General features: G+C 42.9%; 1 pseudogene; it reads left to right on the forward strand.

The window, feature by feature from the left end:
* Positions 1-8663: 8663 nt before the first annotated feature.
* LOC139269226 (immunoglobulin lambda-1 light chain-like) lies at positions 8664-13762 on the forward strand (annotated as a pseudogene).
* The last annotated feature ends 8723 nt before the right edge of the window (positions 13763-22485 follow it).

The following is a 22485-nucleotide window of genomic DNA, read 5'->3' on the forward strand; positions in this document are numbered from 1 at the left end:
CAAAGGACGATTAAAAAATCAATAAGGAGAGAGAAGATAGATTATGAGAGCAAACTAGCAAGAATTAATAAAACCGACAGGAAAAGCTTCTACAGGTATATAAGAAGAAAGCGAATAGCTAAATTGAAGGTTGGTCCCTTAGAGGATGAGACTGGTGAATTAAGAACGGGAAGCAAGGAAATGACAGAGACATTGAGCAAATATTTTGTATCGATCTTCACGGTAGAAGACATTTAACGCATTCCAATAATTGATAATCAAGGAGCTATTGGGAGGGGGGAACTTAAACAATCACTGTCACTAGAGAAAAGTACAAGGCAAACTGCTGGGACGAAACATGGACAGGTCCTCTGGACCTGACGGCCTGCATCCTTGGGTCTTAAAAGAAGTTGCTGCAGAGACAATGGATTCCGTGGATTCTGGAGAGGTCCCAGCGGATTGGAAAACCGCAAATGCAACTCCCGTGTTAAAGAAAGGAAAGAGACTTAAAGGAGGAAACTATAGACTAGTTAGTCTAACATCTGTCATTGGGAAAATGCGGAGTCCATCGTTAAGGAAGTAGTAGCATGACATTTAGAACACATAATACAGTCAAGCAGAGTTAGCATGGTTTTATGAACGGGAAATCATGTTTGACAAATTTGCCGAAGTTCTTTGAGGATATAACGAGCAGGGTGGATAAAGGGGAACAATTACCTGTCGTGTATTTGGATTTGCAGAAGGCATTCGATAAGGTGCCACATAAAAGATTACTGCACAAGATAACAGCTCAAAGATTTGGGGGTAATATATTAGCGTGGATAGAGGTTTGGCTAACTAACAGAAAACAGAGTGTTGGGATAAATGGGTCATTTTAAGGTTGGCAAACTGCAGATGACACAAAGATTAGTGGGAAAGTGCGTTGTGTAGAGGACACAGAGAGGCTGCAAAGAGATTTAGATAGGTTAAGCGAATGGGCTAAGATTTGGCAGATGGAATACAATGTCGGAAAATGTGATGTCATTCACCTTGGAAAAAAAACAGTAAAAGGGAATATTATTTGAATGGGGGGAAATTACAACATGCTGCGGTACAGAGGGACCTGGGGGTCCTTGTGCATGAATCCCAAAAATTAGTTTGCAGGTGCAGCAGGTAATCAGGAAGGCGAATGTAATGTTGGCCTTTATTGCGAGAGGGATGGAGTACAAAAGCAGGGAGGTCCTGCTGCAACTGTATAGGGTATTGGTGAGGCCGCACCTGGAGTACTGCGTGCAGTTTTGGTTACCTTTCTTAATGAATGATATACTAGCTTTGGAGGGGATACAGAGTCGATTCACTAGGCTGATTCCGGAGATAAGGGGGTTACCTTATGATGATAGATTGAGTAGACTGGGTCTTTATTCGTTGGAGTTCAGAAGGATGAGGGGTGATCTTACAGAAACATTTAAAATAATGAAAGGGATAGACAAGATAGAGACAGAGAGGTTGTTTCCACTGGTTGGGGAGACTAGAACTAGGGGGCACAGCCTCAAAATACGGGGGAGCCAATTTAAAACCGAGTTGAGAAGGAATTTCTTCTCCCAAAGGGTTGTGAATCTGTGGAATTCTCTGCCCAAGGAAGCAGTTGAGGCTAGCTCATTGAATGTATTCAAATCACAGATAGATAGATTTTTAACCAATAAAGGAATTAAGGGTTACGGGGAGCGGGCGGGTAAGTGGAGCTGAGTCCACGGCCAGATCAGCCATGATCTTGTTGAATGGCGGAGCAGGCTTGGGGGTTAGATGGCCCACTCCTGTTCCTAATTCTTATGTTCTTATGTTCTTATGTAACTAGTGGGGTGCCACAGGGATCAGTGCTGGTGCCTTAACTATTTAAAATCTATATTAATGACTTGCATGAAGCGACCGAGTGTAATTTAGCCCAATTTGCTGATGATACAAAGATAGGTGGGAAAGCAAGTTGTGAGGTAGACGTAAATAATCTGTAGAGGGATATAGATAGGCTAAGCATTTGGGCAAAAATTTGGCAAATGGAGCATGGGAAAATATGAGGTTATCTTGGTATGAAAAATAAAGAAACACATTATTATTTAAATGGAGAGAGATTACAAAATGCTGTGGCACAGAGAGATCTGCGGGTCCTTGTACATTAAACACAAAATGTTGCCATGCAGGTAGAGCAATTAATTAGGAAGGCACATGGAATTTTTACCTTTATTACAAGGAGGATGGACTAAAAAAGTAGGGAAGTCTTGCTACAACTGTAAAGGCGTTGATGACGGCACACGTGGAATACTGCGTACACTTTAGGTCTTCTTGTTTAAGGAGGGATTTACTTGCATTGGAGACAGTTCAAAGAAGTTTCACGAGGTTGATTCCTGAGATGAGGGGTTTGTCTTATGAAGAAAAATTGATCAGGCTGGGCCTATACCAACTGGAGTTTAGAGGAATGAGAGGTGATCTTATTGAAATATAAAAGATACTGAGGGTGCTTGACAGGGTTGATGCAGAGAGAATGTTTCCCCTCGTGGGGGAATCTAAAACTAGGGGGCATAGTTAAAGAATACGGTTCGCACATTTAAAATAGAGATGAGAAGAATTTCTTCTGTTAAGTGTCGTGAATCTTTGGAATTCTCTACCCCAGAGAACTGTGGAAGCTGGGTCTTTGAATATATTTAAGGTGGAGGTAAACAGATTTTTGAAATATAAGGGTGTCAAGGTTTATATGGAGCGGGCAGGGAAGTGAAGCTGAGGCCAAGATCGTATCAGTCATGATCATACTGCGTGGCGGAGCAGCCACAAGTAACCAAATGGCCTACTCCTACTCTTTTTTCTTATGTTCTTATGTAGGAGCACGCCGAGAAGGAGGAGCATGAAGTGGACGAGGAGGAGCTGGAGGAACTGGAAGAGGAAGAAAAGCAAGAGGTGGAACATGAAAAGGAAGTGAGGCTGCAATGTAGACAGCCTGTGACTGCACGAGCTCTGCATGATCAAATAATTAATGAACGATACCAGCAACCTCAAACACAACTCTCGATTCGCCACACTCCTTGCCTTTCCTGTTACTGATCACACCACCCGCTTTCCCAATAAAGCATAAATAAAGGCCAATACAAAATACACATTCCCGTACTAATGTCTAATTAAATCATGACATATTGCATACCAAAATATAATAATCACTCTTGTGTACTCCCTTAGTGCCCCTTTCATGTATCTTTCATTTTCCTATTGGTTCTGCAAAGTCTTTCCACAATGGATATAGCATGGCTGGTGGAGAGCTGCTGACTTTCACTTGAGAAGACTACTGATGGCATTGGAGCACAACCTCGAGCAGCTCTCAGACTAGAAGGGCCGGCGTCAGACTCTGCCATCTCTGTCTGGGCTGCAGGAATTTGGGCTTGCTGGCTGACATTTAACAGCAACGACACTGGTGGAGTGGCAGTGGAAGGAGAACGAATGCTTTCGTCCTGTGAATCGTACATCATGAGCAACAGTCAATCTTCCGTGGTGGAGCCTCAGCAATCCTACTAATCTGTTGGAGAAACATTTGCTGGAATGCTGTGACTCCCTAAAAGCCCCTTTGAACACAATCCATATTCATGATGGCAGCACTGTGAGTTTGATTGGTAGCAAATTGAAGTTGCACGACATCATTCTGATCTTGCATGGCAGCAAACTGACATTGTATGACAGCACAAAGCCCTGTGTCAAGTTGGTGCTGGACGCCTACATTGTCCTTGACATTGAATGCATGCTTTCCGGCAGGGTTCCTGTGCACCAAGTATTTGTATGTTTATAATCTTCAGCCTTCTTCTGTAGCCTGACACATCGAAGTCCTCATCTGACTTGTCTGCAGCAAAATGAGTTCATGATCTCGGCTTCTGGTGAGCTGGCACCTACCCTGGCTCCTGCGCACTTGTGCCTGGCATCTCACATATTTTTAATCTATCCTATCCTCTGAACTCCATGCAGTGCCAGTAAGTGAGCTGGTGATTGTGACTGTAAGATTGAGTAACAGTGTCTTCTTCCTCTTCCTTCAGTGTCTGGGCAGGTTCCAGCTCTTGAATATTTGAAATGAAAAATGGACAGGTTTTGGGTTATGTTAATGGGATAGGAGAAAGTAAGGAATGCATGCTTACACCCTCTGCAGCTTCTGATTCATAATTGATTGAGGTATGTGAGAGAAGATGAAATAAAGACAATTAGGTATGCAGTTACTGTCATCATCAATTGCTTCAGCCCCGCCCGTGGTCAAACATCAGTGATGCCCCATCCCATGAAGGCCAGCACTTTCTCCACCTTGGGGGAAAACTTGCAAGCTCACTTGTCACCCTCCATTTAATTTCTATTGTCTCCTCTTAAGCGCCACCTTCTCCTTCAAGAAAGAGTGAAGTTTTTCAGTGAGTATCGTGGAATCGGCTTGGCTGATGTGGCAGTCATGGTTTAATGCCTGCCAGTGTGTGCGAGCTTTGAAATGTGGGTATGATGGTTGCAACAGTGCTAAGTGTGTGAGGGTCATGTAAAGCATATGAATGTAGGGAAGAGTCCTGATTGATAGATATTGTTGGTAGATGGGAGTAACTAGGCTATATGGCACAGGAACAGACCAATCGTCCCAAACAATCCATGCCGAAATCAGTGTGGGAACGTAATGAATTGAGCAAAGGATGAGGCCAATGCTACAGTTGGTAGAATGTGCCAATTAGAAGGTGAATTCACTGACCTTGACAACTGCCATTCCTTCGTTTCCCTTTCTCATCTTTCTTAAATAAATATATTTCCTTTAATCTAAAGCCATTTTTCACACTGTCAATGGCAATCGCCCTGATACAACATTGAAGGGCAGGTGGGATCATGACAATCCACACAATCAATGCAACTCATGCGAGTTGTTGTGAGCATACGAGAAAAAGAACTTCAGAAACGACAGCCACTGTCAATTTATTTCTGAGAAGTGTGAGGTAATTCATTTTGGAAGGGTTAACAAGGCAAGGGAGTAAGCAATAAATGGTACCACACTGAGGAGTATAGAGGAACAAAAGGATCTCGGAGTGTATGTCCACAGATCCTTGAAGGTGGCAGGCCAGGTAGACAAGGTGTTTAAGAAGGCATATGGAATGATTGCCTTTGTTAGCCGAGGCATAGCATACAAGAGCAGCGAGGTTATGCTTCAATTATGTAAAACACTAGTTAGGCCACAGCTAGACTACTGTGTGCAGTTCTGGTCAGCACATTATAGGAAATATGTGATTGCACTAGAGATGGTACAGAGGAGATTTACGAAGATGTTGCCTGGACTGGATAATTTTAGCCATGGGGAAAGATTGGATAGGCTGGGGTTGTTTTCTTTGGAACAGAGGAGGCTCAGCCGAGACCTTATTGAGGTGTATACAATTATTAGGGGGTCTCGATAGAGTGGATAGGAATGACCTAGTTCCCTCAGCAGAGGGGTCAACAACCAGGGGGCATTGATTTAAGGTAATAGGTAGGAGGTTTAGAGGTAATTTGAGGGGATATTTTTTCACACGGAGGATAGTGGGGGTCTGGAAATCATTGGTTCAAACGGTGGTAGAGGCAGAAACCCTCACCACATTAAAACGTACTTGGATATGCACTTGAAGTTTCCTAACCTCCAAGGCTTCGGACCAGGAGCTGGAAAGTGGGATTAGGCTGGATAGCTCTTTGTCGGCCAACGGGGACACGAGGGGGGTCGAATGGTCTCCATCCATGCTGTAACATTCTATGATTCGGTGATGCACACCTCATCTTGTTAGCATCACATCCCTATCAGAAGTCATTCACTCTTCTAGTCTAAGTGCAATTTGATTAAAGTTACAACTCATACTACTGCCAAAGAAAATCATAATACATTATACAGAAAGCTACAGTAAAAATCTAAGCTCCCCCCAAATACAACCATATTATCAAGAAATCATCCCCTTAACTTAAAAGATTCCCGCAGCACTCATTTTACCGTTTCCATCTGATAGATCATTCTGAGTCAGTACTCCTTCTCTCTAGCACTCAATTATACCAATATATGTCCTTTTCTACTGACAAATATTAAGGTGTTTAACTCTATTTTGATATTTTCAGTCATTTGTTCTGAAGAATTCTGCACTTTTCTTCATCACGTTTTACTTTCTGAAAGAGCAGAGTTTGATGCAACAAAGCATGGAACGCAGAACAGTAGACTTGACTGTTCAAGATGGCATTCTGCGCAGCGTGATAGTTCAAAAGATTGTCTTGCAGATTTTTTAGAAGGCTAACTACCACGTCACTTTCGAAGATTTAAGGTTTGAGGTGAAATATAAAGACAGCTGCCTAGCTATGCTTTGAAAATCAGTGGGAAACTGTCGGCAACATCTTACGCTGCAGCATCAGCATGTTGGAAACATTGCACTAAGAGAAAGGGAAAAGTACCACTAGCTGGTCTTTGCCATCGAGAATGGCATCAGCAGCCATTAAAAAGTGAAAGCATGAGACAGACCAGAGGCATACTAAAACGAAGCTACGAAAGATTTCAACTAAAAATTAGCCCCTCAGTCTCCGAAATCCGAATAATTTGGCCATGCTGAGTTTCGATTTGTAGGACTGACCATCACCGCAACCTCTTGGCCCCAATACTGAAATAAGAGTCACCACAAAGCAAATATTTTGATGCAACTTTATACATCAATCTATCCAATATTACATCAAGAAATCAACTAATTAATCTTGTGCATTCCCTAAGTAACTGTCTGATGTGCGCATTTGCCTATCCCAGTTCTCCCACGCACTGGTTGCAGCATGGCTAGTGGAAGGCTTCTGAATTTCAGTAGGGGAGACTGCAGATGGCCTTGCAGGACGAACTCGAGCTACTTTGGGCCTAGAAGGTCCGGCTTAGAAATGCACCACCTCGGTGTGGGTTGAAGCAGTCTGGGGTGGTTAAGAAAGCAAATGGCATATTGGCCTTCATAGCGAGGGGATTTGAGTACAGGGGCAGGGAGGTGTTACTACAGTTGTACAGGGCCTTGGTGAGGCCACACCTGGAGTATTGTGTACAGTTTTGGTCTCCTAACTTGAGGAAGGATATTCTTGCTATTGAGGGAGTGCAGCGAAGGTTCACCAGACTGATTCCCGGGATGGCGGGACTGACATATCAAGAAAGACTGGATCAACTGGGCTTGTATTCACTGGAGTTCAGAAGAATGAGAGGGAATCTCATAGAAACGTTTAAAATTCTGACGGGTTTAGATGCAGGAAGAATGTTCCCAATGTTGGGCAAGTCCAGAACCAGGGGTCACAGTCTAAGGATAAGGGGTAAGCCATTTAGGACCGAGATGAGGAGAAACTTCTTCACCCAGAGAGTGGTGAACCTGTGGAATTCTCTACCACAGAAAGTTGTTGAGGCCAATTTACTAAATATATTCAAAAATTAGTTAGATGTAGTCCTTACTACTCGGAGGAATCAGGGGGTATGGCGAGAAATCAGGAATAGGATACTGAATTCGCATGTTCAGCCATGAACTCATTGAATGGCGGTGCAGGCTCGAAGGGCCGAATGGCCTACTCCTACAGCTATTTTCTATCTTTCTATGTTTCTATGTGGCTGGCTGAGGACAGCAGATTCGGCCTCCATGTATAACATTGCCACAACGCTGGGACAGCGCCTCAGAAATGCTAGTTATCTGATGGAGTAGTGATTGCTGGACTGCTGAGACACCCTGCAACCCAGTTGCAACATTGGTCAACCCAGCCACGGTGGCAGCAGTCTTTGCTTGCCAGGCAGCAAGCTGAGCTTGCATTATTTCAATCGGAGCTTCCATTGCAGCACTCAGACGTTGTGTGGCTTCCGCTTGTGCTGCAATGGAAGCTGAGACTTCCGCCATCAGACACTGCCTGATGGTTGGGTGCACGTGTGTGTTAATGGATATGCTTACCCCTTCCATGCTGGAAAAATTTGACTCCAAGCTCTGCCCAAAGCCCTGTGCAAGTCTGGAGCTGGACTCCTCCATGCTTCTTGACATTTTATTCAGGCTTTCTCGCAGGTCTGCGAATGCACCACATATTTCATTCAGCATACCCAGGAATATTGTTCTGTAGGCCGCCCCATCGAAGTGTTCATCTGCGTCCTGTGCAATAGAACTCGTGTGTGACCTCGCCCTCCGTGGAGCTGGTACACATACTATCCTTTCCCCCTGCTCTGGCTGTAGCCCACTCATGCCCGATGTTTCACCAAATGCCGATCACATCTAACGTATCTTCTAAACTATGCAGAGTGTCACTATCTGAGAGGTGGCTGAGAATGTGAAATCGAGTGACGGTGTTTCTTCTGCTTCACTCTCCTCTCGTTCTACTTGTTGAGCCATTGGCTGGGCAGGATGGATTTCTTGGCTGTCTAAAATGAGAATGACACAAGGGTAATTTGTAGTGAGGGGAGAGGGAAGGGTGGACAAGGAGTACATGCTTACACCATGTACAGATTATAAATCAGATTAGATTGTGGGATGAATGGCAAATAGAATGTAATAAAAAACATAACGTACCACCATGTTGTATTCTTTCAGCTTTCCCGCTGGCCACAGGCTCAGCCATGCCCCTGCCAAGAATGTCCATCACTGTCTTTTCCATGGGGGTGATGTGCCTCGCTGGATAAGTTGTGCTGGTGCCAGATTAGCGTAATATTTTCCTGCAGGAGAATGGGATGTATGTCAGTGTGTGTGTGCTGTCATGTTGTTGGGTGATGTTCCCATCATGGTTGACAATAGCTGACAACGTTTCCAAGCTGTGGGATGTAGGTGTGCGGCTCCCAGCAGTGGTAAATGTTATGCCTGAGCTGAAGCTAAGAATGTGAGGTGTGAGTCGTGTTTGGTGGAGATTGTTGGTACGTAAGTGATGGGGTGTGGTGTATTGTGTGAGGCTAGTCGGATAAGGCATTTGAAGATAAATTCACTGACCTTGACCACTCGAGTGAGGTCACTAAACTTCTTCTTGCACTGAGTCCAGGTCTTCAGGGCATCAATGGTGACACTTATCACTGTGGCTATCTACTCTCACAGCAATCTAGTCTGTTGCCTGAAGAGTTTGCTGGCGCCCTGTGTAAAGAGGACCAGTCTCCTGGAATTTAGCTTCTGACTAACGGCTCCAGTGGTGCTTTGGATAATCTACCTGTACGCTCTCTCCCTAGATGTGCCATCATTATAACTTTCATCTCCACTGTCTTCCCAGCCACTTCAGTTACCTGTTGCAGGGAGAAGGCACCTCCGTTTAAGTGGTGCAGATTGCTTTAAGTAGTACAGGCTAACTTTAATTGGAACTAACCTCTTGGGCTCCCTGCTAGAGTTCGGTCATTGAGCTGTGCGTTCAGTGCTGAGCTCAAATCTACACTCATGCTAATGAGCTGGCGGCTTGAAGTTTGCCTACTGCCTGCAGTCCTCCGAATGGGCGCGGGTTCATCGCGCATCTCAACACTCGCACAGGTTTTCGGGCCTTTTCGAATTTCAAGGCCATGATCCACACCCGCCCCAACCTCTACCCTCCACCACCGCATTCTACTTTACTGCGTTTTATCCTTACCGCCCATGCGCCGCGCCAGTGGAGATTGGCTAGAAGTACATATTAAATATAGATAAATCATATGAAATATAAATACATAATATATAAAAAAACTTAACACTACATGCAAGTAATATAATTCCACATATGCATTTAACATGTGCAGGATTGAAACATCAGACACAAGACGCCGCTACAATGCTCCGACTCACTGGACGTAATCTTGACTGTAAAAGATGGTGTAAAGCGCGCGATATCGGCTCAGCGACCCATTAAACACGTTTCCCGAGTGTTTGGCCATTAAAATCAAATGCAACAGGAAAATTAAAACCATCTTTTCAAGTTCGTATGCTGTTCGAATCCTTTTGACGAAAGGTTGTAGCGCATTCCAATACCGCAGGCATATCAGACATACCTGCCAAAAATATACACACAAGATAGTCAGAATCGTCTCCCAAAGCAACTTGCTCTGAAATAATTTTATCCGCCTGGTGCTTTCAGAGATCTCTAATACACAATTTCTCATATTAGCATCTGAGTCTATGGTCACGAAATGAATTTCTGAGGTACACGTTTCAGGTGGAATATTTATTTTCATTCTCCCTTGGTATGTAAAGTGGTCACGGATATTATAATATAAGCTTTGAAAGTGTTTTGATAAATATCAGGAATATGGGACTGGATAGAAAAAAATGCAGTTAATAGAAAAATTCTAGCTGTGGGTCAAATTGGATAGCAAACGGTATGAGGTAAATTATTCCTATTTCTCTTGTTCAGAATAAGCCAAATTATGAAGAATCAACAAAACACGAACACCATTCCTTACCTTCCCGCTAGTTTGCTATTAATTTGACAAGTAGTAAGAATGTGGCAGCTTCTGATTGGCCTCAATGTGCAGCCCGATTTTCATAAATTAGTAGCACATCGCAACACCTCTTCACATGTTGATAAGAAGACTTCGAGAGGAACTTTGGAATCTATTTCTTCTGGAAACTGTCGCCGTGTCTGAGCTCCATTTAATTCTTTACAATGTCTTATTGAATCCGTATCGTCAGTGCGTTGGTGTTTTGCGCAGTTTGTGAGTATTTTGCTTTCACTTGCCGATTAGATATTAGCTTGAAGACTATGCTCTCACTGACCTGCCACTTTTCTGTGATTGATCCATATTTTCAGATTTAAACCCGCAAGTTAAGGTAAACCGGCCGCTTTCGATGTCAACTTCTCCGGGAAACGATGTCCAATAAGTTGTACCAGGTCTGGTGGCAGTTTAGGAAGCAATCGTGTCTACAGGTACCAGCGGATTCCTGGGAATACGCCCCGGCTTCTAGTCTCCTATTATTCAGGAAGCAGCATTTACAGAGGACCGGGTATTTCAGCACGTTTCTCCGGCTCCGTATCAGGCACTACGGGAACGTTTACAATGTCTAATATACAATCGGAGGACGCTGCGGTCTATTACTGTGCTATGCGGTCGAACGGTGTAATCTTCGGTAAATGAAGGAGATTGAGTGTTGGCAGTAAGCAAAATCCCTTCATTTGTACAGTTCTATGTTTTGTTTACCTTAGAGCAAAATAATTAAGTTGTGTAATGTATTATTTGGCTCAATTCAATTGTTTTAAAAAGTGACCTTTTCGAAATGACTTGATTTTTACTGAGTCTCCTTTGGCACCTCAGTTGGAAGTAACACTAGCTAAATGAGCGAATGACCGTCCAACTTCAGAAGATTTTCACCTGTTCTTACTACAAGTTGCATCTTCACTTGGTGCTGAATTAATTTAAATCAAAGCAGGATAAGAATTGGACTCCATATCGCCAGGTTAGGCAACAGGAAAGATGAATCAAGTGTATCGCTCTTGATTGAGTCCCAGTGATTCTGTTGGAAGTTGCGTTGACTGCATCTCAGGTGAGAGAGTCAAGCCACGATATGATGTCCGGTCGCAAACCTTGCTAACAGTCATTGTGACTGGTGCCGCGGCAACCACAGTCCAGTGAACGCCACCGCTTTTTGGAGAAGAATACAAATTGAAAGGAAACAAATTCTACAACATATCTTAAATTCTGCCACCAATGCAATACCCTATAATCTCCCTATCCACAATTCGACTTAAACTAATTAATGTGGCCCTAGACTGCCTTTGTGATGATTCGATACGCCTGATATTAACCCTAATAAGACTTAAAATGCTATAACCATTTATGAGATTTGATTTTATATTCCTGAAATGGTAATTTGTTGTCAGCAGCGACTGTACAGGAATCAGTAGAGAGCTATCCTCTCGCAAGGTATTAGCTACGTTAATAACGCGTTCATTTCGAGTGCTCTTACATTTTCCCTAAAATGGCCAGCAAAGTAATGCTCCCTGCAACGTTTACGACGTGACTGATACATGGAGGTTGGAGGCAATTCCTTTTCACTAATTAAAATTAAGGACCGACCGGACGCATTTCGGTTCCGGCTATCTCAGAGCGATCCTTCCCCACGTTAAACTATACCGTGCGAAATCCTGATAGGATCGACTTCTCTCTTCATGGTTGTTTTGTTGATATTTAAAATAAGAGACTAACCAATTCAGTTTAAACTGTTTAATGCCTTTGTTAACATAGGTAAGAATTTCACAGGATTATTTCAGCGCATTGATATATTAATATCTCAGAGACAAATTTTAATCTGAATGCCGTTTTAAAACAAATGTGGGCAGGGAACAAAATATAGAGCCTTTAGAATATTAAAGACCTAATTTCTTGTAACTGAATAGCGCCATGATCATTACTCTGAGCTTTTTAACCGTTCATATATTTGCTTGCCTATTTAACTCCACAGTTCCTGATCATTATTTGGTGATCTGTAGTTTTCCCGAACGCTGTCTGCTTAATGTGAACTTTGCAATTTATTTGTAATTTTTTAAATCACGATGCTTATGGGATACGATGTGAGATAATAAAAGGCGGTCACACTCTCATTGTATAGAATGTGGATATTCTATAGTGAAGTAAGTTGTGGAATGATTCACGGGGTCAGCGCAACCTAAACATATAAACATGTAAAGACCTATAAGTAAAACTAAAGTGCGTATTTAATATGAGTTCAGCATCAACCCGTATTAAAACAGTTGAAAATCTGCTTGAGGTATTACAAAAGAAAGAGTAGATGTTTCTGTCCAAATAACGAAAGGAGCAAGATTTGCTGTTCCACTACAGAAACCTGAACTGAGTTAGTTGTTATAATGCACAATTTAATATTTCGAAAAAGTGGATAACGTTGAACTTTTCAAATCTCATAAAAAAACGTGTCTAATGTCGGCGTCACGCGATTACTGCTCGCCAGTGACTAAGGCGGTTAGATTTTAAAGCGCCAAGATGTTTGATCTGTACTACGTTGCCTGCACACATAGAACATTGATGTTCTTATATTCATAAAATACATAAGTGATAGGTCGGTCTTGCCTCTTGATGACTTAACAGCTGAACCATGTGAACGTATCACAATAAGATATAAGAGGGTCAGTGGAGTCTTGACACTGCAATAGTGTGAAACGGGTGATAAAGAATCGGCAGCACGTTTTACAGATCTCTGGCTTTTATATAAGTTGAATTCAATAAAAATAAAAAGGCAGATACATGGAAAATGAGCTGGCGATTCACTACCATCCATTTTACACCATCATACAAAGTCAAGATTTATCCCAGTATCTTTAAACCACATTATTCACCGAAGCATTTCAGCTGAAAAATACTTAACGTGCCCATAGTATGAATGTAATTTTCTGCAATATGTATATTGCAAAGGGGTCTAGTTATTGTATTGAATGGATTGATACAATACAAAAAAATGATTTTCAACTAATATTATTCTTCAGGCTAAGCAATTCCCCAACAATACTAAACCGTGATCGTTTTTTTAAATAAATCCCCGGGCTCCCTCCGTGTCCGTCCTTTCGCCTTCATCGGATCAAATCGCAGCAAAGAACACGACGATCCTGGAGTGTTTGGTAAACGGCTTTATCCCGGGCGCTGTGGAGATTGAGTGGACTGCAGATGGCAGTGTGAGAGGGAATGGTGTTGAGACCAGTCAGCTCCAGCAGGAGACGGACAACACCTTCAGTGTGAGCAGTTATCTGACTCTGCCAGCCTCAGAGTGGAAATCACACGAGCGATACTCCTGTGTGGTTAAACACGAGACTCAGGCAAGTCCGCTTCAAAAAAAGCATCGCCAGATCCAGTTGTATCTGTTTCGGAAACTGAGCTTGACCGAACTGAGACAGTTCCCTTATCTCCATTCATTTCCTTCATGTGACAAAAAAAGGTTAGAAATTTATTGTACTTCGAAGGTTTAAGAAAAATAACCATTGTGATTGGAACTTCATTGTTTAAAACGTGTTAATTTTAAATACTCTTCGATCGAAAGCTTTTTGTTGATAATTGAAACCTCAATGTTAATTAATCCAGCTTATATGCATCCAATAACGTTAATTTAAAGGCAACAATATGATTATTGCATCCTAAGGAATTTGCTTACTGCTCATTTATTCATATACAGCTGTTGAATAAAATGATTGATTCAATCTCCAATGGAATACGGTTTTTCGTTTATTTTATTTTCGATCAAAATAAGAAATATCAATAATGTGTCGGCTCTTTACAATAGCTATCCATTTAGTCCCACTGACCTGTTCTTCCTCGTCGCCCGGTCAATTTCCCCCTTGAACTATTTTTCCATTACACTTTTGCAAGTTATTATTGAAGCTGCTTCCAGCACCCTGCTAGGTGTTGCATTCTACATCATAACAAATCGCTGCGTTATCTGTTTCCTCATGTCGCCTCTGGTTCTTTTGGAAATTATCTTAAATCAGTGTAATCTTGTTACCGACCCTGCTGCCACGGGAAACAAGTTTACTGTATCAAAACTTTCATGATTTTGAACATCTCTAACTAATCTCCCCTTAAACTTATCTGATCGATGGAGAACAACCCCGATGTCTCTCGTCTATCTGCTAAATCAAAATATTTCAACTCTGGTATCATCCTGACAAATCTCTTCTGCGCCCTCTCTAAGGCCTTGCCATCTCTCCTAAAATTTGCTAACCAGAATTAGATACAATACTCCAACTGGGGCCTAACCATTGTTCTTTAATGGTTTAGCATGAAGTCGTTGCTTTTCAACTTTCTAGATCTATTCATAAAGCCAAGGTTCCTGTATGCCTTTTTCTAACAATAATCACAATCTGTCCTTCCATCTTCAAAGACTTATAGCCCTACAGCCCCAGGTCTCTCTTTCCGGCTTCCCCTTTGAAATGATACCATTTAGTTAATATTGCCCCCCGAAGTCTGTTTCCATTCTCCTCACGGTTTACTACATTTCCGAATTTCGCTTCAGCTGCAAACTTTGAAATTATGACCTGTATGCGCAACTCCTGTAATTATATATGAAGACGAGCAGTGGTCCCAACATCATCATCATCATAGGCAGTCCCTCGGAATCGAAGAAGACTTGTTGCCACTCTTAAAATGAGTCCTTAAGTGCCTGAACTGACCAATACGAGAACGACATTCCCTGTCACAGGTGGGACAGATAGTTGGTGAGGGTAAGGGAGGGTGGGACAGGTTTACCCCATGCACTTTCCACTGCCTGTGCTTGATTTCTGCATGCTCTCGGTGATGAGACTCGAGGTGCTCAGCGCCCTCCCGGATGCACTTCTTCCACATAGGGCGTGCTTTGGCCAGGGACTCCCAGGTGCCAGTGGGAATGTTGCACTTTATCAGGAAGGCTTTGAGGGTGTACTTGTAACGTTTCCTCTGCGCATCATTGGCTTATTTGCCATGAAGGAGTTCCGAGTAGAGCACTTGCTTTGGGAGTCTCGTGTCTGGTATGCGGACAATCTGGCCTGCCCAGTGGAGCTGATCACGTGTGCTCAGTGTTTCAATGCTAGGGATGTTGGCCTGGTCGAGGACACTAATGTTGGTGAGTCTGTCCTCCCAGGCGATTTGTAGGATCTTGCGGAGACATCATTGGTGGTATTTCTCCAGCGACTTGAGGTGTCTACTGTACATGGTCCATATCTCTGAGCCATACAGGAGGACAGATATTACTTCAGTCCTGTAGACTATGAGCTTGGAGGCAGATTTAAATGCCTGGTCTTCGAACACCCCTTTCCTCAGGCGGCCGAAGGCTGCACTGGCACACTGGAGGCGGTGTTAAATCTCGTTATCAATGTCTACTCTGGTTGATAAGAGGCTCCTGAGGTATGGGAAATGGGTAACGTTGTCCAGGGCAGCGCCCTGGATATTGATGATTGGGTGGCAGTGCTGTGCCGCGAGGACAGGCTGGTGGGGCCCCTTTGTTTTACGGATGTTTAGCATAAGGCCCATGCTTTTGTATGCCTCAGTAAATAGCTCGACTACGTTTTGAAGTTCAGCCTCAGTATGTGCGCAGACGCAAGCATTGTCTGCTTACTGAAAGTCAATGATAGAGGTTGGAGTGGTCTTGGACCTGGTCTGGAGATGGCGAAGGTTGATCAGGTTACCACTAGCTCTGTTGTTTAGTTCCACTCCAGCGGGGAGCTTATTGACTGTGAGGTGGGGCATAGCAGCGAGGAAGACTGAGAAGAGGGTTGGGCGATGACGCAGCCTTATTTAACCCTGGTCTAGATGTGGATTAGGTCTGTAATGGATCAGTTGGTAAGGATCATGGCCTGCATGTTGTTGTTGAGCAGGTAGAGGATGTTGACGAACTTTTGGGGGCATCCAAAATGGAGGAGGATGCTCCATAGACCCTCTTGCTTGGCAGTGTCAAAGGTCTTTGTAAGGTCGAAGAAGGCCATGTATAAGGACTGGCGCTGCTACCTGCATTTTTCCTGCAGCTGTTGCACTGCAAAAATCATATCCGTTGTACCCTGTAGGAGACGAAATCCACACTGTGACTCCGGGAGGACCTCCTCGGCTACAGGGAGAATACGGTTGAGGAGGACTCTCGTGACGACTTTCCCAGTGGCTGGTAGCAGGGAGATTCCTCTCTAGTTGCCGCAGTCAGAATTGTCCCCCTTTTTAAAGATGGGCATGATCGCTGCATCTCTGATATCTCCCGGCATGCTCTCCTCCCCCAGATGAGAGAGATGAGGTCATGTATTCGTGCCAACAGTATCTTTCCACCACACTTCAGTGCCTCAGCAGGGATTCCATCCGCTCCCGTAGCCTTGTTGTTCCAACAATGAGTCCTGGGAACACCACATTGCACTTCCCTCCTTTGTAGAAAATACGCCGTTCAGGACTACACTCTGCCTTCTGTCCCTTGGCCAATCCACGGAGACACTGCTCCTTTAATCCCATGGCTATAATTTTTCTTACAAAGCTATTATGTGGCACTTTATAAGTCGCCTTTTGAAAATCCATATACACAACATCAGCCACCTTGCCCTCATCAACCTTCCCCGTTACTTCATGAACAAGTTCAATCTAATTAGTCGAGCACGGTTAATCGTTAACAAATCTGTACTTGCTCTCATTTATTAATCCATATTTTTCTATGTTCCAATATATTTTGTCATGGTTTATTGTCTCGAAAAGTTGTTTGCTGGGTTGATTCCTTCACCTTTTTTAAATAGGTGTATAATATTTGCAATGTACTAGTGCTCTGGCACCGCTTCTATATCTAAGGAGGATTGGAAGATTGCCACCAGAGCCTCCACTATTTCCAATCTTACTTCCCTCAGCAAATCAGGGTGCATCCCATCTGTACCGGGTTACTTTTCTACTTTAAGCGCTGCCAACCTTTTAAGTACCCCTTCTTTATTTATGTTTTATCCTATACAATTTCTCTACTACTTCTACCTTTACTGTTATCGCTTTGGGAGGCAATAACACACTCAATGATTTTGAAGTGGAACCGGAGGTTGGAGACGGTATGGTAGTTTACAAGGGAAGCGAGGCCAAGTGTTTTTTTTTTGAGGACAGAAGTGATGATAGCAGTTTTCAAACGAAGAGGTCCATGCTTGAGCAGAGGGAGCTATTTACAATGTTAGCTGGCATGGGGGCTAAGAAAGGACGCGGGGTGGTCAGCAGTTTAGTGAGAACGTGTCAAGAACAACATGTAGTTCCCTGGACAAAATTAGCTTTAAGGGGGGAATATGAAAAAAACTAGAAAAAGTTAGAGTTTCGGGCATAGGGCAGCGAGGAAGGGGAAGCACAGATGCAACTGATTGGTAGTCTAAATCATCGTGACAGAGAAATTCGTGAACTCCTCACACTGGCCAAAGGCAAGTAAGCACCGATTTATGAAAGGGAAATCGTGTTTAGCAAATCTGTTAGAATTATTTGAGTTTGTAACTAGGCAGTTAGATAAGGATGTAGTTTATTTTGATATTCAAAAAGCATTTGCTATGGTGCCACACAATATTATAGAAAATTAGTGTTCATGGAATTCGGTATAATATATCAGCATGATGATTGGTTATGGGACATAAAGTAGGAATAAACAGATAATGTTCGTTTTGGCAGGCTGTAACTAGTGGGGCATCGCAAGGATCAGTGCTTGGGCTTCAGCTACTTACAATCTATATCAATGACTTAGATGAGCCAATGGAGTATAATGTATCCAAGTATGCTGACGATACAAAGCTAGGTGGGAAAGTAAGTTGTGAGGAGAATGCAAAAAGGCTGCACAGGAATATAAACAGGTTAAGTGAGTTGGCAAGAACATGGCAGATGGATTACTATGGGGAGATTTCTGAAGTTATCCACTTTGATAGGAAAAATAGAAAAGCAGAGTATTTTTTAAATGGTGAGAGATTGGGCAACGTTGGCACTCAGGGACCTGGGTGTTCTTGTTAAATGAATGACAGAAAGTTATCATACAGATACAGCAAGCAATTAGGAAAGCAAATGGCATGTTAGCTTTAATTGCAAAAAGATTGGCTATAAGAGTAACGAAGTTTACTCAAAGGTTATAGGATACCACATCTGGACTACTGTGCACAGATTTTGTCTCCTTACCTAAGGGAGCCTTAGGGAGATTGCAACGAAAGCTCACTAGACTGATTCCTGGCTGGGGAGTCTTGAAGTAGGGGCTCACATTCTTAGAATAATAATTCGGCCATTGATGATTGAGCTGAGGAGAAATCTCTTCTCTCAAAGAGGTATGAATCTTTGGAATTCTGAACCCCAGAGGGATATGGCTGATCAGCCGTTGAATATATTCATGACAGGGACGATTGCATTTTGGATATTAAGGGAAGGAAGGTATATTGCAATGTTGCGGGAAGTTAGAGTTGAGGTAGAAGATCAGCCATGATCTTATTGAATGACGTAATAGATTCAAAGGGCCGAATGACCTACTCCTGCTACTATTTCTTATGTTCTTCAATAAAGGAATATGTTTATTTAAACTAAATCACAGAATCCTGCCCAAATTATCAGTGTATTTTCAGGGAATAGACGCCATCCCAAGTCGCATCATGACCTCTACTTTGACTCATACTCGTGCATAGGTATGTGCAACATGTATGATTGCTCCTTCTGTTGATCCCAGATAGTGGAGACTTTTTGATATTCTTTTCTCGCTAAATGAAAAACATCCCAAATCAGAAAAAGTGTTGACTGCACGGTTGTCCAAACGTAAGGTGAATAAATCCCTGGTGCTGGACAAGCTGTACACGATCATTCTTAAGAATATAAGGGAGTAAATTGCAGGAACTTTGGCACAAATATTCCAGAAATCGCTGAATACTGGAGAGGTAATGGGACTGAAAACCAATAAATCCAGAGAAACTGATAGCCTACATGCTAGTGTTTTGCAAGAGGTAGCTATAGAGATAGTGGATGCATTGGTTGTCATATTCCAAGATTCCACAGATTCTAGAATGGTTTCCGTATATTGGAAGGTAGAAAATGTAACTCCACTATTTAAGAAAGCAGAAAGAGAGAAAATGGGGAACTACAAACATCAGGAGTAGGGAAAATGCTAGAATCTATTATTAAGGGTGTGGTAACATGGCACATTGAAAAGAATAATAACATTGCTTAGAGTCAACACTGATTTATGGAAGGGAAATCATGTTCGACAAATCTGTTAAGAGTTTTTTGAGGTTGTTAGTACCAGAATAGATAGAAACCAGTAGATGTGGTGTATTTGGATTTTCAGAAGGCATTCGGTAAGGTGCCACATAAGCGGTTATAAAACAACATTGGAACTCATGGTATTGGATGTAATATACTAGCATGGATTGAGCATTGGGTAATGGACAGAATACAGAGAACAGGAATAACGGATCATTTTCCAGTTGGCAGGCTAGTGGGGTACCGCAAGGACCGGTGCTTGTGCCTCAGCTATTCACAATATATGTCAATGATTTGGATGAGGGGACCAAATGTAATATATCCACTGTTGCTGATGATACAAAGGTAAGTGGGAATTTAAGTTGTGAGGAGGATGCAAAGAGGCTTTGAGGAGATATAGACAGGCTATGTGAGTGGACAAGGAGATGCCAAATGGAATATAAGGTAGAGAAATGTGAAGTTATCAACTTTGGTAGGAAAAATAGAAAAGCAGAGTATTTTTTAAATGGTGAGACATTGGGAAATGTTGGTAATCAGAGGGATCTGGATGTCCTTGTACACGAATCGCTAAATGTAAACATGCAGGTACAGCAAACAATAAGGAAAGCAGATGGTATATTGGTCTTTATTATAAGAGGATTTGTGTATGAGAGTAAAGATGTCGACTGCAAGTAATGTAGGGCCCTGGTGATACCACTCCTGGATTATTGCGTGTACTTTTGTTCTCCTTACCTAAGGAAGGATTTACTTACCATAGAGGGAATGCAACGAAGGATCACCAGCCTGATTCCTGGGATGGTGCAATTGGCCTATGATGAGAGATTGAGTAGACTAGGCCTATAGTCTCTAGAGTTTTGAAGAATGATGGGTGATCTCATTGAAACTTACAACATTTTTACAGAGCTTAACAGCGTAGGTGCAGGGAAGGATGTTTCCCCTGACTGGGGAGGCTAGAACCAAAAGTTTACAGTCTCAGAATAGAGGGTCCACCATTTAGGACTGAGATGAGGAGAAATTTCTTCCCTCCAAGAGTTGTGAATCATAGGAATTATCTATCCTAGCGGCCTTTGGAAACTCAGATGTTGAGTATATTCAAGACAGAGATCGATATATTTTTGGATATTAATGGAATCAAGCGATAGCGGGATAGTGTAGGCAAGTGGAGTTGAGGCAGAAGATCAGCGATTATCTCATTGAATGGCGCAGCAGGCTCGAGGGGCCAAATGGCCTACTCCTGCACTTATTTCTTATGTTCTCATGAAAATGGATGTAGCGAAATGGAAAGTGCCACATAGGGTGACATATTTCTTACGAAAGCACTATTATCCCATGTCTCCTGGGTTGTTAGCTTGCTAGCGAGATCCATTGCTGTGCAACTGTCTCCGAGACAATCCTTTGCCATCCTTTATCCTTTGTCCCAAGCTTGTCTCTTTCACTGTTTAAGTTCCCTATGCTTTAATAGTGGCTGCATTTTATTCCTGACAACAAGTTCAAGCTGCAAGTTTAAAGTTACCTGGGCCCACCACACATCAGAGAGCACTGAATCTTTGCTCAAATTAGGCTTTACCTTTCGAAGAATACGCTACTTCACTGGACAATGATGGACTGTTTTTTAAGACTCAGCTGCTGTGACTCTGATCTTCTATTCAATTATATTAATTTTAGGATAATTTATCTAGTGTACAGGTCCTCCCGACTACTGTTGGTCCTATTGGTATATCAGCTTTATTTTGCTGCAGTGTGGATCCTGTCAAGAAATTCACTCTGGAAGCAAGTGCATTGTTCTGCTATCCTTGGATCTTATAGTGACCCCCAACTTCCGCTCCATTTTTCTTCTCTGCGATCGGTTTTGCACACTCCCTGGCTCTTCATTTCCATGGGAATACATCCATCCATGCGTCCTCCGATACTCTACCCATCAAATAGCTTGTGGACTCATTCGCCCTCTACATCTGTCCTAAAACTGGACATCAGTTCAACGAAGTTTCAAGCTTACTCCACCCTATCTACCTGATCTTTATTCCACAACGGGACTCATATTTTAACGTTGGAGTCCCTCTTACTTCTCCTCCATAATTATGTTTAATATTGGGACATATCTCTACTAATCTTGCTATTTAACCGCGTTTACGTGATTTCAGTTTCCCTGTGTGCATGTTTTGGCTGCCACACCATTATTTCAATTCTATTTCCCCGGTTTTTTATTTTTCTTTACGCCTTCTAGTCGCCATTTTTCTGTCTCCGTGCCTCCTTTCATTTCTCTCCTTGCAGGTACTCTGCAACGCCCCTCCCCCCTCAAATCCATACTCCACTCCTTCAGCAACCATTGACCTTCCCACTCTCCTACCGCCATCCCAGGCTTGACTCACTCTTAGATAATGCTACAGCTTGCGTCTGTGACTCTCTTGACATCCACCGAAAAGCCTATCGTGGGGCTACCGTCCTTGTCTCCTAATGAGTAGCATAACCAACGTCCCCATCCTACTCTCTCACCAACCTTCCCGCCCAGCACGTCCACTGGGAGTCAATCTTGCCAATCTCCTATTCACCACGCTCACCCCTCCCAGCGTTGCTCCCGTCGACTCTGACAATGAAACATTTCTGCATCTCCCTCCAGAATGTCGTTCACTTGTGACCATATACTTGCCACCTGTAAGTTTAATCTGGATGATTGCATCAACATCATGGCTTAGACAGAAACTTGGCTGACAGGTGAGAAGCCGTTCCCACTTAATGAAGGCTCCAAATTAACAACCCATTTCAACCTGTGTTTCCTCTCCAAAGTAATTGAACATGATTTTGCCTCCAAAAATATGCCCAGCTAACATGCAACTCCATGTTTGAACCTCCATTCATGTTTCTGCCATGCTGCAGTCCTGAAGCGGCCCTCACAAATGACACAATTGACGTCCTACGTG

The sequence above is a fragment of the Pristiophorus japonicus genome, chromosome 8 (assembly GCF_044704955.1).
Source record: "Pristiophorus japonicus isolate sPriJap1 chromosome 8, sPriJap1.hap1, whole genome shotgun sequence".
Classification (NCBI taxonomy): Eukaryota; Metazoa; Chordata; class Chondrichthyes; family Pristiophoridae; genus Pristiophorus; species Pristiophorus japonicus.